The following is a 14,365-nucleotide window of genomic DNA, read 5'->3' on the forward strand; positions in this document are numbered from 1 at the left end:
GCCACTGAGTCTATGGTATTTTGTTATGCAGCCCAGATAACTAAGGCACTCCATTAGAATATAAAGAAACTGTAAAGATCTGAATTCAGACCTCATTGCTTGAGTTCTAAAATTAAAGATGAAGAGAAATTCTAAGGATGTAGTGAGTGGGAGGACCTTAGAATATAGCTGTTGAAGCATCATAGAGAGGTGTGAGGGAATTTACCCATAATAATACAGAAATTAAATGGATAGAAAAAAGAAAGCTATCTGGCCGTGGTGGCTCACGCCTGTAATCCCAGCACTTTAGGAGGCTGAGATGGGCAGATCATCTGAGGTCAGGGGTTCGAGACCAGCCTGGCCAACATGGAGAAACCCCCTCTCTACTAAAAATACAAAAGTTAGCCGGGTGTGGTGGCAGGCACCTGTAGTCCCAGCTACTTGGGAGGCTGAGGCAAGAGAATCACGTGAATCTGGGAGGCGGAGGTTGCAGTGAGCCGAGATCGCACCATTGCACTCCAGCATGGGGGACAAGAGTAAGACTTTGTCTCAAAAAAAGAAAAAAGAAAAAAGAAAGCTGTCTATTTAGAAATTTTTTACTAATTTTATTATGAAAATGCTCTGAGACACAGAAACATAGACTGCATTCTATAATGAACACCCATTTTACCTTCCACCTAGATTTGAAAATGTATATTTTGCTTTGTTTTTCTATAAAATACATTTTTTTGGCGATACCATTTGAGAGTTAAGTTATAAACATCATATCATTTTGCCCCTAAATCAGTTTGTATCTCCTAAAAGTAATGGTAATACATATACCCAAAGTTCTAAAATCACACCCTAAAAATTAACAATTCCATAGAATCTTATAATATCCATTCCATGTTGAAATTTCCATAATTGTTCCAAGAATATATTTCATAGATATTTAACAAGGATTTACTCTCAGGATCATACATTGTTAACAATTTTGGTGGTTCTGTCACTTTTTTTTTTTTGAGACGGACTCTCGCTATGTCGCCCAGGCTGGAGTGCAGTGGCGTGATCTCGGCTCACTGCAACCTCTGCCTCCTGGGTTCAACCAGTTCTCCTGCCTCAGCCTCCCGAGTAGCTGGGATTACAGGTGCCTGCCACCACGCCTGGCTAATTTTTGTATTTTTAGTAGAGATGGGGTTTCACCATGTTGGCCAGGATCGTCTCGGTCTCTTGACCTTGTGATCTACCCACCTCGGCCTCCCAAAGTGCTAGGATTATTGGGGTGAGCCACTGCGCCCGGCCTGTTCTGTCACTTTTAAACTGAACAGCCCCTCATCGTTATGTCATTTTATTGGCTTTTAGAAGAGTCCATCACAGTTGTCTTAGAATATCCTGGATTCTGGGTTTGTCTCTTTTATTTCTGCATAATGTTGTTCTTCTTTTTCCTCTGTCTCCAAACTGAAACTTAAATAGCAGCTTGATTTGCTTCTGGTCAAACATTTTTAGCAAGAATACTTCATAGGTATAATACAGTCTGTACACACAGGAGGCATATAATGGCAGGTTGTCCTTTTATTAGTGATGCTACATTTGGTTAAGGTAGTGACTGCCAGATCTCTCCATTGTTATTTTCTTTGCAATTAGTAAGTAATTGGGTGATAATTTGCACCTCCTCTTACAAATTTACAATCATCTACATGTATAATACAAGTCATGGATTAAACTGGAAATTAAAAGTTAAATATTGATTTAACAGAAAGCAGTGATATTGAAATGCCTACATATTGAAATCTGTAGGATGTGGCCAAGACTCTACTCAGTGGTAAATTAACATCCCTTAATGCATACAGAAAACCACGATTTGGGGATAGAACATTTTGTTTTCTGTATTCTCAACACTACTGTAACGCCTTTTGCATAGTAGGCACTTGATAAAACTCGGGAAAAAGTAAGTATTTAACTCAAGAAACAAAAAAAGGTACCAAATAAAGCAGATGCTAAAAGAAGGAACTAGTTAATGCAATTAAAATTAGAAATTAAGTAATAAGAATAAGCAGATTATAGACTTATTCAATTTTTCCAAATCCAGTAAAAAGAAAAAAATATAACACAGTTATAAGCGTCATGAATTTAAAAAGGACATTACCAGAGATATCGATGTCATCTTTTTAAATTATAAGAAAGTAGTATCATTTCAACGTATGTAAAATTCCAGAGCTAATGAAGTATTTTCTAGAAAATGTACTTCATTGAAATTTACACAACATAATCATGCTTGAGTGAACTAGTAAATAAATGGAAAACATAAATTCAGCTTAAGCTATAGAACAAGCTAGAACAACACAGTCTGCTAGCACAATCTATTTTAGTTTGATAAAAACTTCAAGGATAATTGTTATCAGAATTTTCCCAGCTCATGATACATGGCTGACATAATCCAAATGATGAAACTAGAGAGAATAGTTACTAAAAACCAAAATTTAAATGAGTTCTAATTAAAGAGAAAAATCAAAATGCTAAATAAAATGTCAGCAAAATGATACAATTTTTCAGTAAATATATCTGAAATGTGCAGGCACTGGAATATTCTGGTTCTATACATATGCAGCTTAAATTATGGAAAAAGAGAATTGTTCCAGTCCTATTATCATCTAGATTCATTATCATATATATATACATATACACATATATATATATTAGCCTTACTATCACTGATACCTCCTGATTTCATCAATGCTAAAAAGCCCCACCCAAATCTCATCTCGAATTATAATTCCCACGTGATGGGGGAGGGACCCTGTGGGAGGTGACTGGATCATGGAGGTGGTTCCCCCATGCTGTTCTCATGATAGTGAGTATGTTCTCATGAGATCTGATGGTTTAAAAGTGTTTGGCAGTTCCCCACTCCCCTCTCTCTCTCCTACCACCATGTAAGACATGCCTTGCTTCCCCTTCACCGTGTGCTATGATTGTAAGTTTCCTGAGGCCTCCCCAGCAATGTGGAACTGTGAGTCAATTAAACCTCTTTCCTTTATAATTACCCAATCTCAAGTAGCTCTTTATAGCAGTGTGAAAAGGGACTAATACAATGTCTTGTGAAAACGTTCATTGATATTTTTAGTAAGATAAGCCTTGTGCCAGTATCAAAGCATTTTATATTTGATGGAATATGCTGTATGTATATATACACATGCATATACACAAACCAGACAAAAAGACTTATTTGAATTTAATGTTTACAAGAATTTCCTGAAAACAACTGTCAGGGCAAAGGCATTTTAATAATGTTTTCATTTAATTTTTTTTTTTTGAGACAGCATTTTGCTCTTTCACCCAGGCTGGAGTGCAGTGGTGCAATCTTGGCTCACTGCAACCTCTGCCTTCTGGTTTCAAGCGATTCTCCTGCCTCATCCTCCTGAGTAGCTGGGATTACAGGCATCTGCCACCATGCCCGGCTAATTTTTGTATTTTTAGTAGAGACGGGGTTTCACCATGTTGGCCAGGCTGGTCTCAAACTCCTGAACTCGTGATCCACACTAATTTTTGTGTTTTTAGTAGATATGGGGTTTCACCATGTTGGCCAGGCTGGTCTCGAACTCCTGAACTCGTGATCCACCCGCCTTGGCCTCCCATAGTGCTGGGATTACAGGTGTGAGTCACCGCAGCCGGCCCTAAATTTTTATAAATGGTATTGGGACTATTATATACACATGCATATACACACACACATATAAACAGCTCCTGAAAATATAAACAACTTTTGGTGAATCAGGAACAATGGAGAATACCTGAAATAGAGGAAGCACTGGTATTGGATCATCTAAGGGAACCAGAAAACAAAACACAAGAGTGTGCACTACTTTAAAAGGTGAATATGACATAATAAGGGTGGCCTGGGCCTAGGGTTTGTCACAAGAAGCAAAAGTGGGGACAGTGACAATAGTGAGATTGGTTGCTTGGGGAAGTAAAGTAATTTAACCTGGCACATCACCTTCCCTTAACCCAGTTAGCAAGCACTAGTCTCTGCTTCCAGGAGGAGGAGGTGAGGCCAGTGACTGGTATTGTCCTAGGGGAAACAGGAGCATCCCTATGCCTGGGGCTAGTGGGCCAGGCATGCTGCAGCACAAAAAACCTGCCACTCCTCTGTCTCTAAAAACAAGTCAGAGTGCACATCAGAGCAGCACATCCTATTCCTGCACTGAAGCAGACTACATCCAAAGTACTCTCCACTGTGAAACTAAACACATATCAGAATTACCAAACATTTCCAAAAAAGCTGACTCCCATATCATAGAGAAACAATGCTGATCCAACGGGAAATACTATCAAGGCAGTAGTAGAATAAACGAAACAGGAGTTTTGTTTAAGTGCGAATATTAAGAGTAAGTACGAATAGCATCCTCAAAATGATATGACGGGAAATAGCAAATCTCTGTAACAAAATCAACTAGCGATTACAAAAATTACTTAAATGTCCTTGTGGAAATAAAATCTTTAATAGAGGGACTTCCATTTCTGGGAAAATGGAAGAGATGTCCTTTTCCCTGTTCCTCCCACTAAGTACAACTGAAAACTCTGAACGTTATATGTAAAACAAACACAAGATGACTCTGAAAGGTGGAGAGAAGACAGCAGACTGGCTAGGGACCACAGGACCCAAGAAATTACATAGTCGTGAAGCTCCAGGGACTTTATTTATATCCCAGACTTGGAGCTAAAGAAGCTGGCAACCCTAAAATGCCAATATTCAGAGATGGAAAAAACAATTCTAAAGAAAAGCCTACTCTGTATAGCTAAAGAAACAGGAAAGGGAGTCTAGCAAGACAGGAAACTATTATTTTATTTTATTTTATTTATTTTTTGAGATGAGTCTCCCTCTGTCGCCCAGGCTGGAGTGCAGTCATGTGATCTCGGCTCACTGCAACCTCTGCCTCCTGAACTCAAGCAATTCTCCTGCCTCAGCCTCCCGAGTAGCTGGGATTACAGGCATACATCCCCATGCCCGACTAATTTTTGTATTTTTAGCAGAGATGAGGTTTTGCCATGTTGGCCAGGCTGGTCTTCAATTCCCGGCCTCCAGTGATCCGCCCACCTTGGCCTCCCAAAGTGCTGGAATTACAGGAATGAGCCACCGCATCCAGCCAAGACAGGAAACTGTTAAATAACCCCTTTACTTCAGCCAAATGCCACAGAAAAATCTGTGGCCCCACCACCATCCTTAACACAAAAGGCCAAGTGGAAAGTCTAGACTTTTACCTTTACAGGCTGTAACAAGGTGTCCAAACTTCCTGACCAAGTAGTCTCAGAAAAAGCCCAATGTGAAACCAGGGTCTTTCATCTTCATCAGGCAGTAATGAGCCCCTCCTGTATGCTGTCAATGCCGACTAAATGAAGAACCTGGACTTTCATACCTAATGAAAATATTATTCAGGAAAGAAGGAGAAACCGAGAACACTCTCAGGTGAAACAAAGCTAGGAGAATTTGTTGCCAGCAGACCTACCATAAAGGAAAGGCTAGCTGGGCGTGGGTTGGCTCATGCCTGCAATCCTAGCACTTTGGGAGGCTGAGGCAGGCCAATCACTTGTGGTCAGAAGTTCGAGACCAGCCTGGCCAACATGGCGAAATCCCCGTCTCTACTAAAAATACAAAAATTAGCTGGGCATGGTGGTACACTCCTGTAGTCTCAGCTACTCAGGAGGCGGAGGCAGGAGAATCGCTTGAACCCCAGAGGCAGAGGTTGCACTGAGCCGAGATCGTGCCACTGCACTCCAGCCTGGGTGATAGACAGAGACTCTGTATTAAAAAAGAAAAGAAGAAGAAAAAGAAAAAAGAAAGGCTAAAGAAAATCTGAGAACAGAAATTAAATATTAAACAAGGAATCTTGGAAAATTAGGAAGGTAGAAGAAACACAGCAAAATTATGGGTAATTTCCTTATCTTGAGTTTCCTCAATTATGTTTGACAACTGAAGCAAAAATTGTATCACTCTTAGGTGGTTTTCAAAGTATATAAAAGAAATATTTAACTTGATTATAATTTGGGATGGGTAAGGGAAGGGAAGGTTTCTACACCTAATTCAAACTGGAAAAATGTCAAACCAGTGGACTTTGTAAGTTATGTATATATAATGTAATGCCTAGCAAAAGTGTCCAATCTTTTGGCATCCCTGGGCCACACTGGAAGAAGAACTGTCTTGGGCCACACATAAAATACACTAACAATAACGATAGCTGATGAGCTAAAAAAAAAAAAAAAAAAAAAAAATCACAAAACAATCTCATAATGTTTTAAGAAAGTTCACAAATTTGTCTTGGGCCGCATTCAAAGCCTTGCTGGGCTGCATGAGGCCCACAGGCCGCAAGTCAGATAAGCTTGGCTAGAGCTACTGCTAAAAAAATTGATACAAGTGATCCACCCAAAAACACTATAAATAAGAAAATGGCAGAGGAGGAAACCAACAACTCATCCCTTCACAAATGCAATGAATAAACAAACAAAAACTTACAGAATCAACTCTTGAAAAATTTAGAAATTTTTTTTTTTTTTTTTTGAGACAAGAGTCTTGCTCTGTTTCCCAGGCTGGAGTGCAGTGGTGCAATCTTGGCTCACTGAAACCTCCACCTCGTGAGTTCAAGTGATTCTCCTGCCTCAGCCTCCCGAGTAGCTGGGACTACAGGCCTGTGCCACCACACCCAGCTAATTTTTGTATTTTTTAGTAGAGTCAGGGTTTCACCATGTTGGCCAGGCTGGTCTTGAACTTGTGACCTCAGGTGATCTACCTGCCTCGGCTTCCCAAAGGGCTGGGATTACAGGCATGAGCCACCACACCCAGCCCAGATTAATCTTTTGTTTTTTTTTTTCTTTCTGAGACAGAGCAAGACTCTGTCTCCCAGGCTGGAGTGCACTCACTGCAACCTCCGTCTCCCGGATTCAAGCGATTCTCCCACCTCAGCCTCCTGAGTAGTTGGGATTACTGGAACCCATCACCATGCCCAGCTAATTTTTGTATTTTTTGTAGAGACAGGGTTTCACCATGTTGGCCAGGCTGATCTCAAACTCCTGACCTCAGGTGATCCTCCAGCCTCAGCCTCCCAAAGTGCTGCGATTACAGCCATGAGCCACCATACCAGGCCAGAGTAATCTACTTTTGAAGGGCTTCAAGGTGGCTGACTAGATCCATCTAGTACTAGCCTTTTCCACAAAAAGGAACCAAATTAGAATATAGATAATCACACTTTGAATAGATCATCTGAGGGAGAACACTGGAATGCAACAGAGAAATGATGGGAAAAACCGAAAGAAGGAGAGGCAGCCTGCTTGGCCAGGAGAGTCTGGGAGCCTGGAGAGGCTCCCTAATGCAGGGAAACGGTAAGTGAGAGACCCCCAGTGGTCCACATTCCCATCAATGGCTAATCTTCACCAAGGGAGACCCCCTCTACCCTCATGAGCCCGGAGGCTAACACAGGTAGCTGCCTGAAGACTGCACAAGGGCATTGCTCCAGAGAGGGAGTGCATGCTGGGTCCCACAAACCCTTGAGTCCTAAGCAGCTGCTGCATGGCACCATTTTAAGAGCCAATCCCCACCAGAATGCATCCTGCCCTGGGGCCCAACAGGCCCTGCATCTCCACATCCCTGGAGCCCCATTACATTTGCCACCCATAGCTACCCCAGCAGGGATGAGGCAGGAGCCACTGGCAGTGACCCCACTTCCCACAAGCAGAGTGGTGGCTGCACATTTTCATGAGCGCTGACAAATCCACTGCCTGCATTGGCCACCACTGTAGGCTTCTGCAGGACCAAGAGGTGAGCAAAACACATTTCCCCCAGCTGCCTATGGCTGCTCCCATTTGAAAGCAACTGTGATGTCCCCAATAGCATGGTTGTAGCACAGCTGCTACTCCCCCTGCCCCTCCGTGCATTCCATTGGTGGCCTGGGGATAACCCCATCCCTGCCTACCACTGTCACCACCTGCAAGCACCACCAGATGGCTCAAGGACAGTCCCCAGCCTGAGAATGCCATCCAGGGATCTGGGGATTGCCCAGTCCAGTCCACAACCATTGGCGCCTGAGCACTCCTCCCAGGGTCTGAGGTCAGGCCCACACGACCTGCCACTACCACCACAGCTGGCACCCACCTGCACACATCACCTGCAGATCTGGGGACTTGTCTGCCCAGCCCATTGTAGCCACTACCAACACCAGCATGGACTGCATAGGTTCCAGAAGGCTGTCCCACCACTGCTACTGGCGTAGGCCACACAATTCAGCTGCACAGGAGGTTAGGGACCCACCTAACCACCCAGCCCATTGCTGCCACTCCTTGCACTCAAGCAAGCCACCTGAAGGCCCAAGAATTGGCCACAGTGGCTCATGCCTGTAATCCCAACACTTTGGAAGACCGAGGTGAGAGGAGCACTTGAGCCCGGGAGTTCAAGACCAGCAAAGGCAACATGGCAGACCCCATCTGTACAAAAATAATTTTTAATTAGCTGGGTGTGATGGCTCAAGCCTGTAGTGATGGCTATTTGGGAGGCTGAGGTGAGAGGACTATTTGAGCCTGGGAGGTTGAGGCTGCAGTGAGCCATGATTGCACCACTATACTCCAGCTTGAGTCAGAGTGAGAACTTGTCTAAATAAAAAAAGAACCAATCTGCCTGGACCCTCTAACACCAGTGCCAGCATATGCTACCCCGGGACCAAAAGACAGGCATGCTCAGCCCACTGCTGCGAACAATGGGGCCTGGAGGCTGGTCCATGTGGCTGGCAACCCAGTCCCAAGTAAAACTTCACCACAGCCCACACTGACAACAGCACCCTGGGCCACTGAGGAAATCACAGAAACCACTGACACTATTTGCAGTTGAAGCAATCATACAGAGACTACACAACTTCACGCACCTAGAATCAAAGCCAAAGTGCCTATCCAACCAACACCACAGATACATCTTCAAGAAAAATTCCTCCCCTATGAAAGCAAATTCAAAACATTGGAAGAAGCGACTATTACACCAGATGTGAAGATCTCAATGTAAGAACACAAGAAACATGAAAAAGCAAGGAAATATGACATAACCAAAGGAACACATTAATTCTCCAACAAAGATCCCAATCAAAAAGAAATTTATAAAATCTGAAAAAATAATTCAAAATATTTATCTTACTTTTATTTATTTTGAGATGGGGTCTCATTCTGTCACCCAGGCTGGAATGCAGTGGTGTGATCATGGCTCAGTGCAGCTTCAACCTCCCAGCCTTGAGTGGTCCTCCCACCCCAGCCTCAAGCGGTCCTCCCACCTCAGCCTCCAGAAGAGCTGCGACTATAGGCACACATCACCATATTCCACTTTTTTTTTTTTTTTTTTTTAATTAGAGATGAGGTTCTCCTCATGTTCCCCAGGCTGGTCTTGAATTCCTGGGCTCAAGTGATTCTCCCCCGTCAGCCTCCCAAAGTGCTGAGATTACCGGTGTGAGCCACTCTACCCAACCAAAAATATTGATTTTAAAGAAGCTCAGTGAGATACAAGATAATAATGAAAAACAAAACAAAGGAATCAGAAAAAAAAACAATTCAGGATATTAATGAGACATTTTCAAATAGATATTTAAAAAAAAACAAATTCTGGAGCTGAAGAATTCACTGAATAAAATATAAAACACATTCAAAAGCTTCAACAATACACTACATCAAGCAGAAGAAAGAATCTCAGAACTTGAAGACAAGTCTTTTGAAATAATCCTGTCAGACAAAAAAAAAAAGAATTTTTGAAAATGAAGAAAACCTACATGACATATTGGGACACCAATATAGAAGAACAAACATTAGAATTTTAGATGTTCCAGGAGGTGAAGAGAAAACAAAAGGGCTGGAAAACCTATTTAATGAAACAATAGATGAAAACATCCCAAGTCTAGCAAGAGAGATTTGAACATGCAGATTCAGGAGGCTCAGAGATCTCCAAATAGACACAATTTTAAAAGATCTTGGCCAGGGACAGCAGCTCACACCTGTATTCCCAGCACTTTGAAAGGCCAAGAAGGGAGTTGTTCAAGACCAGCCTGGGCAACATAGCAAGACTCCATCTCTACAAAAAAATAAAATAATTAGCTGGATGTGGTGGCACATGTGCGTAGTCCTGGCTATGCAGCAGGCTGAGATGGAAGGACTGCTTGAGCTACCATTAGAGCTCAAGGCTGCAGTGAGCTAGGATCATGCCACTGAATTCCAGCCTGTGCCACAGACTGAGGCCCTGTCTCTAAAAAAAAAAAAATTAAGAATTAAAATAAATTAATTTCAAATATAATGATATAGATAAGTTAAAAGAGAATAGGAAAAAAGATACACCATGTAAATACTAACCAAAAGAAAGCTGAATGGCATTACTAATATCAGAAAATGCCAGTTTCAAAGAAAATCAGAGCAGAGATTATGAAATTATACAAAATTATAAAAAAAGGCCTGGTGCAGTGGCTCATGCCTGTAATCCTAGCACTTTGGGAGACTGAGGTGGGCGAATCACTTGAGGTCAGGAGTTTGAGACCAGCCTGGCCAACATGGCAAAACCCTGTCTCTACTAAAAATACAAAAATTAGCCGGGCGTGGTAGCATACGTCTATAATCCCAGCTACTCGGGAGGCTGAGGCAGGAGATTGCTTGAACACAGGGTTCAGAGGTTGCAGTGAGCCCTCAAAAAAACAAAACAAAACAAAACAAAAAACCCAAAATTATAAAAAGATCAATTCACCAAGAAAACATAATAATCCTAAATGCTATGCCTCATATATCAGAGTTTCAAAATACATGAAGGAAAAGCTATCAGAAGGGGAAGGAGAAACAGGAAACTCATTATAGTTGAGAACTTTAATACATCTCTCTCAGCAATTCGGCGTGTTCTCAAAGTTATAAAGGGCCTGAGTGGTGGGGGGGGAAACACATCTATGGTGCTGTCATGAATATGTGGCCTCAGAGAAAAGATGAAGCCAATGTTTATTCTTTCTGTGAAACAGCAGGGCTTCTAAGAATCTGTCATTTTTGGACCAGGCACGGTGGCTCACACCTATAATCCCAGTACTTTGGGAGGCCGAGGCGGGCAGATCACGAGGTCAGGAGATCGAGACCATCCTGGCCAACATGGTGAAACCCCGTCTCTACTAAAAATACAAAAAAATTAGCTGGGCGTGGTGGCAGGCACCTGTAGTCCCAGCTACTCGGGAGGCTGAGGCAGGAGAATGGTGAACCCGGGAGGCGGAGCTTGCAGTGAGCCGAGATCACGCCACTGCACTCCAGCCTGGGCAACAGAGAGAGACTCTGTCTCAAAAAAAAAAAAAAAAAAAAAAAGTATCTGTCATTTTTCCACAGTGGCCTCTTATGGAGCACAATAAAGAGAAGAGCCTGTGGTGTGTCTTTTGTTTCATTTAATGAACCCTAATAAAATTCACAGGATACACAGAATTTTCAAGAGAATTGTACTACTTGATGCACTACCAGCTTGAGCTTACAGGGGCAGAAACAATACAAAGTGAGAAAGGATCTTTGGGTTCCCAAATATCTACAAGAAAAAAATATGAGAATAGTACTCAGTTGTAAACATGGGCTACTTTTCATGAAAGAAAAAAGAAAAACCCAGCGTGACTCAGAAAGCGGAACCAAAAGATCAGATGGCAGGACAAGAGCCATAGAAAATCATTTCCAGGGAACGCTGATCAAGGAGCTGGTTATGTGTGCCCAGCCAGATTTCAGAATTGTTATGGATTAGCAATTTCCTTCAACTGTTTTACCCACCAACTTTTTGAATCTGAATGCTTATTATTGTATACCTGTTCCACCACTGGATGTGGGTGTGTCAAGGAACTGTAGATTGAAGTTAGTTCCCAATACTGTGGACTGAGAGGGCTCATACTGAAGGAGTGTATCCCAGGAACTGTACTGAAGGAGGCTTACCCACACCTGGACTTGATTTTTTTTCTTTCCAAATTTAATTTTAGATGCAGGGGGTACATGTGCAGGTGTGTTACATGGGTAAATTGTGTGTTGTAGGGGTTTGGTGCAGATTATTCATCACCCAGGTAATAAGCATACTACCCAAGAGGTAGTTTTTTGATTCTCATCCTCCCACCCTCTACCTTCAAGTAGAGTATCTATTGTTCCCTGCCTTGTGTCCATGTGTACTCAGTGTTTAGCTACCACTTACAAGTGAGAACATGCTGGTTTTGGTTTTCTGTTCCTGTGCTAACTTGCTTAGAATAATGGCCTCCAGCTCCATCCATGTTGCTGCAAAGGATATGATTTTGTTCTTTTTTATAGCTGTGTAGTATTCCATTTCCTTTATCTAGCTGGATTTGATTTAGATAAGGTCCTAGACTTCAAATTGATTCTGTAATAGGATGAGACTTTGGAAGCCTGAGGGAAGCGCATGAGTGTATTTTCATGGGGCAGGATGTGAATGGTGGCCAGGAGGCAAAATGTGGCAGACTCTATTTTTCATAGATGGATACAATAATATTTCCCATCCCACATGGTCTTCCACAGTATGTTCTTAGCACTTTTCCATCAAGAGGTAAACTCAAATTCCCCTTCCTTTGAATTTGGGCTGGATTTAAGTCTCACTAGTAACCATTAAAATGCAGAAGTGATGCTGTAATACTTCCAAAGCTAGGTCAGAAAAGGCCAGCTTCCACCTGGTTCTCTTAGAATGTTCACTCTTGGGATGTTCATCTTGGAATAAACATTCTGTGAAAAATCTGTGACCATGTAGGTGTTCCTGCTGACAGTTCTAGCTAAGATTGGTATTCAGGTCCTCCAAGTCCAAAATTCAAGCATGAGAGAGAGCAGCCTGGAAGTGGATATTCTAGCCCTACCTGGACTAGTCATTCAAATAACCCCGGCTGAGACTCCAGACATCATGAAGCAGAGAAAAACCATCCCTGCTGTGTTCTGTCTGGATTTTTGACCCACAGAACCTATGAGCATAATAACATGGTTGTCGTATGGCATGAAGTTTTGGGTGGCTTGTTACATAGCAGTCATCAGAGCACTTAAACCCTTCTCAAAAAAAAAAAACCACTGGAAAGTTAGACCGAAGAGTAATAAAATGGTTTTTTTAGAGGGAATTGGTGGAACAGATTGTATGGGACACAAACTGACACAAAATTTCTCTGAACACATTTTATGTTTTTAACTTTAAAATCATGAAAATGTTATAGTCTTTAAAAGTAAAATTAAATCAGAAATAAAAAATGGCAGTCCTTGAACAATGAAAATAAATAGAAACAAATGAATCTAGCTGCAAATCAGGTTGGTGAGAACTAAGCATTTTCACTCTACATTCTTAGTGAATGATATTTGAAGGACAGAGAGTGATGCCAAGAAATCTTCAACTTCATTCAGCATTCATTTTTGGTGGTAATGCTCGTATTCTGTTGTAAGTATTTTATACTGCTTATAGATCACAGCATGTACATTAGTTCATTGTTAAAATCCAACAAGATGTTCAGGGGAAAAGCAAAAGATGCGAGAATAAAATTAAAGTTAAAAACAATGTGGTATTAAATTTGAATTGGAAGTATCAATATGAACTCAGTTTTTGTTTTCGTAAGTTAAAAAACTTTTAATTGAACTATAATAAACATACAGAAAAGTATACAAATGTACAAGTCAATGAATTTTCACTAACTGAATACATCAGAGTAATCAGCACCCAATCAAGCAACAAAACATTTCTACAGAAACCTCCCATTGCTCTTTCCATCACTATCCCTCCTGCCATGTACCCCTAACCCCCTCACCTCCACCAGTATCCTGACTTTTTTTTTTTGAGACGGAGTCTCGCTCTGTCGCCCAGGCTGGAGTGCAGTGGTGCGATCTCGGCTCACTGCAAGCTCCGCCTCCCGGGTTCACGCCATTCTCCTGCCTCAGCCTCCCAAGTAGCTGGGACTACAGGCGCCCGCCACCGCGACCGGCTAATTTTGTTTTTGTATTTTTAGTAGAGACGGGGTTTCACCGTGTTAGCCCAGATGGTCTCCATCTCCTGACATCGTGATCGTGATCCGCCCGCCTCGGCCTCCCAAAGTGCTGGGATTACAGGCGCCCGCCACCACGCCTGGCTAATTTTTTGTATTTTTAGTATCTTTTTTTTTGAGATGGAGTCTTGCTCTGTAGACCAGGCTGGAGTGCAGTGGCGCAATCTCATTTCACTGCAAGCTCCACCTCCCAGGTTCACGCCATTCTCCTGCCTCAGCCTCCCCAGCAGCTGGGACTACAGGCGCCTGCCACCATGCCCGGCTAATTTTTTTGTATTTTTAGTAGAGATGGGTTTTCATCGATCTCCTAACCTCGTGATCCGCCTGCCTCGGCCCTCCAAAGTGCCGGGATTACAGGCTGAGCCACCGCGCCCGGCCGTATCTTGACT

The sequence above is a fragment of the Pongo abelii genome, chromosome 20 (genome assembly GCF_028885655.2).
Source record: "Pongo abelii isolate AG06213 chromosome 20, NHGRI_mPonAbe1-v2.0_pri, whole genome shotgun sequence".
Classification (NCBI taxonomy): Eukaryota; Metazoa; Chordata; class Mammalia; order Primates; family Hominidae; genus Pongo; species Pongo abelii.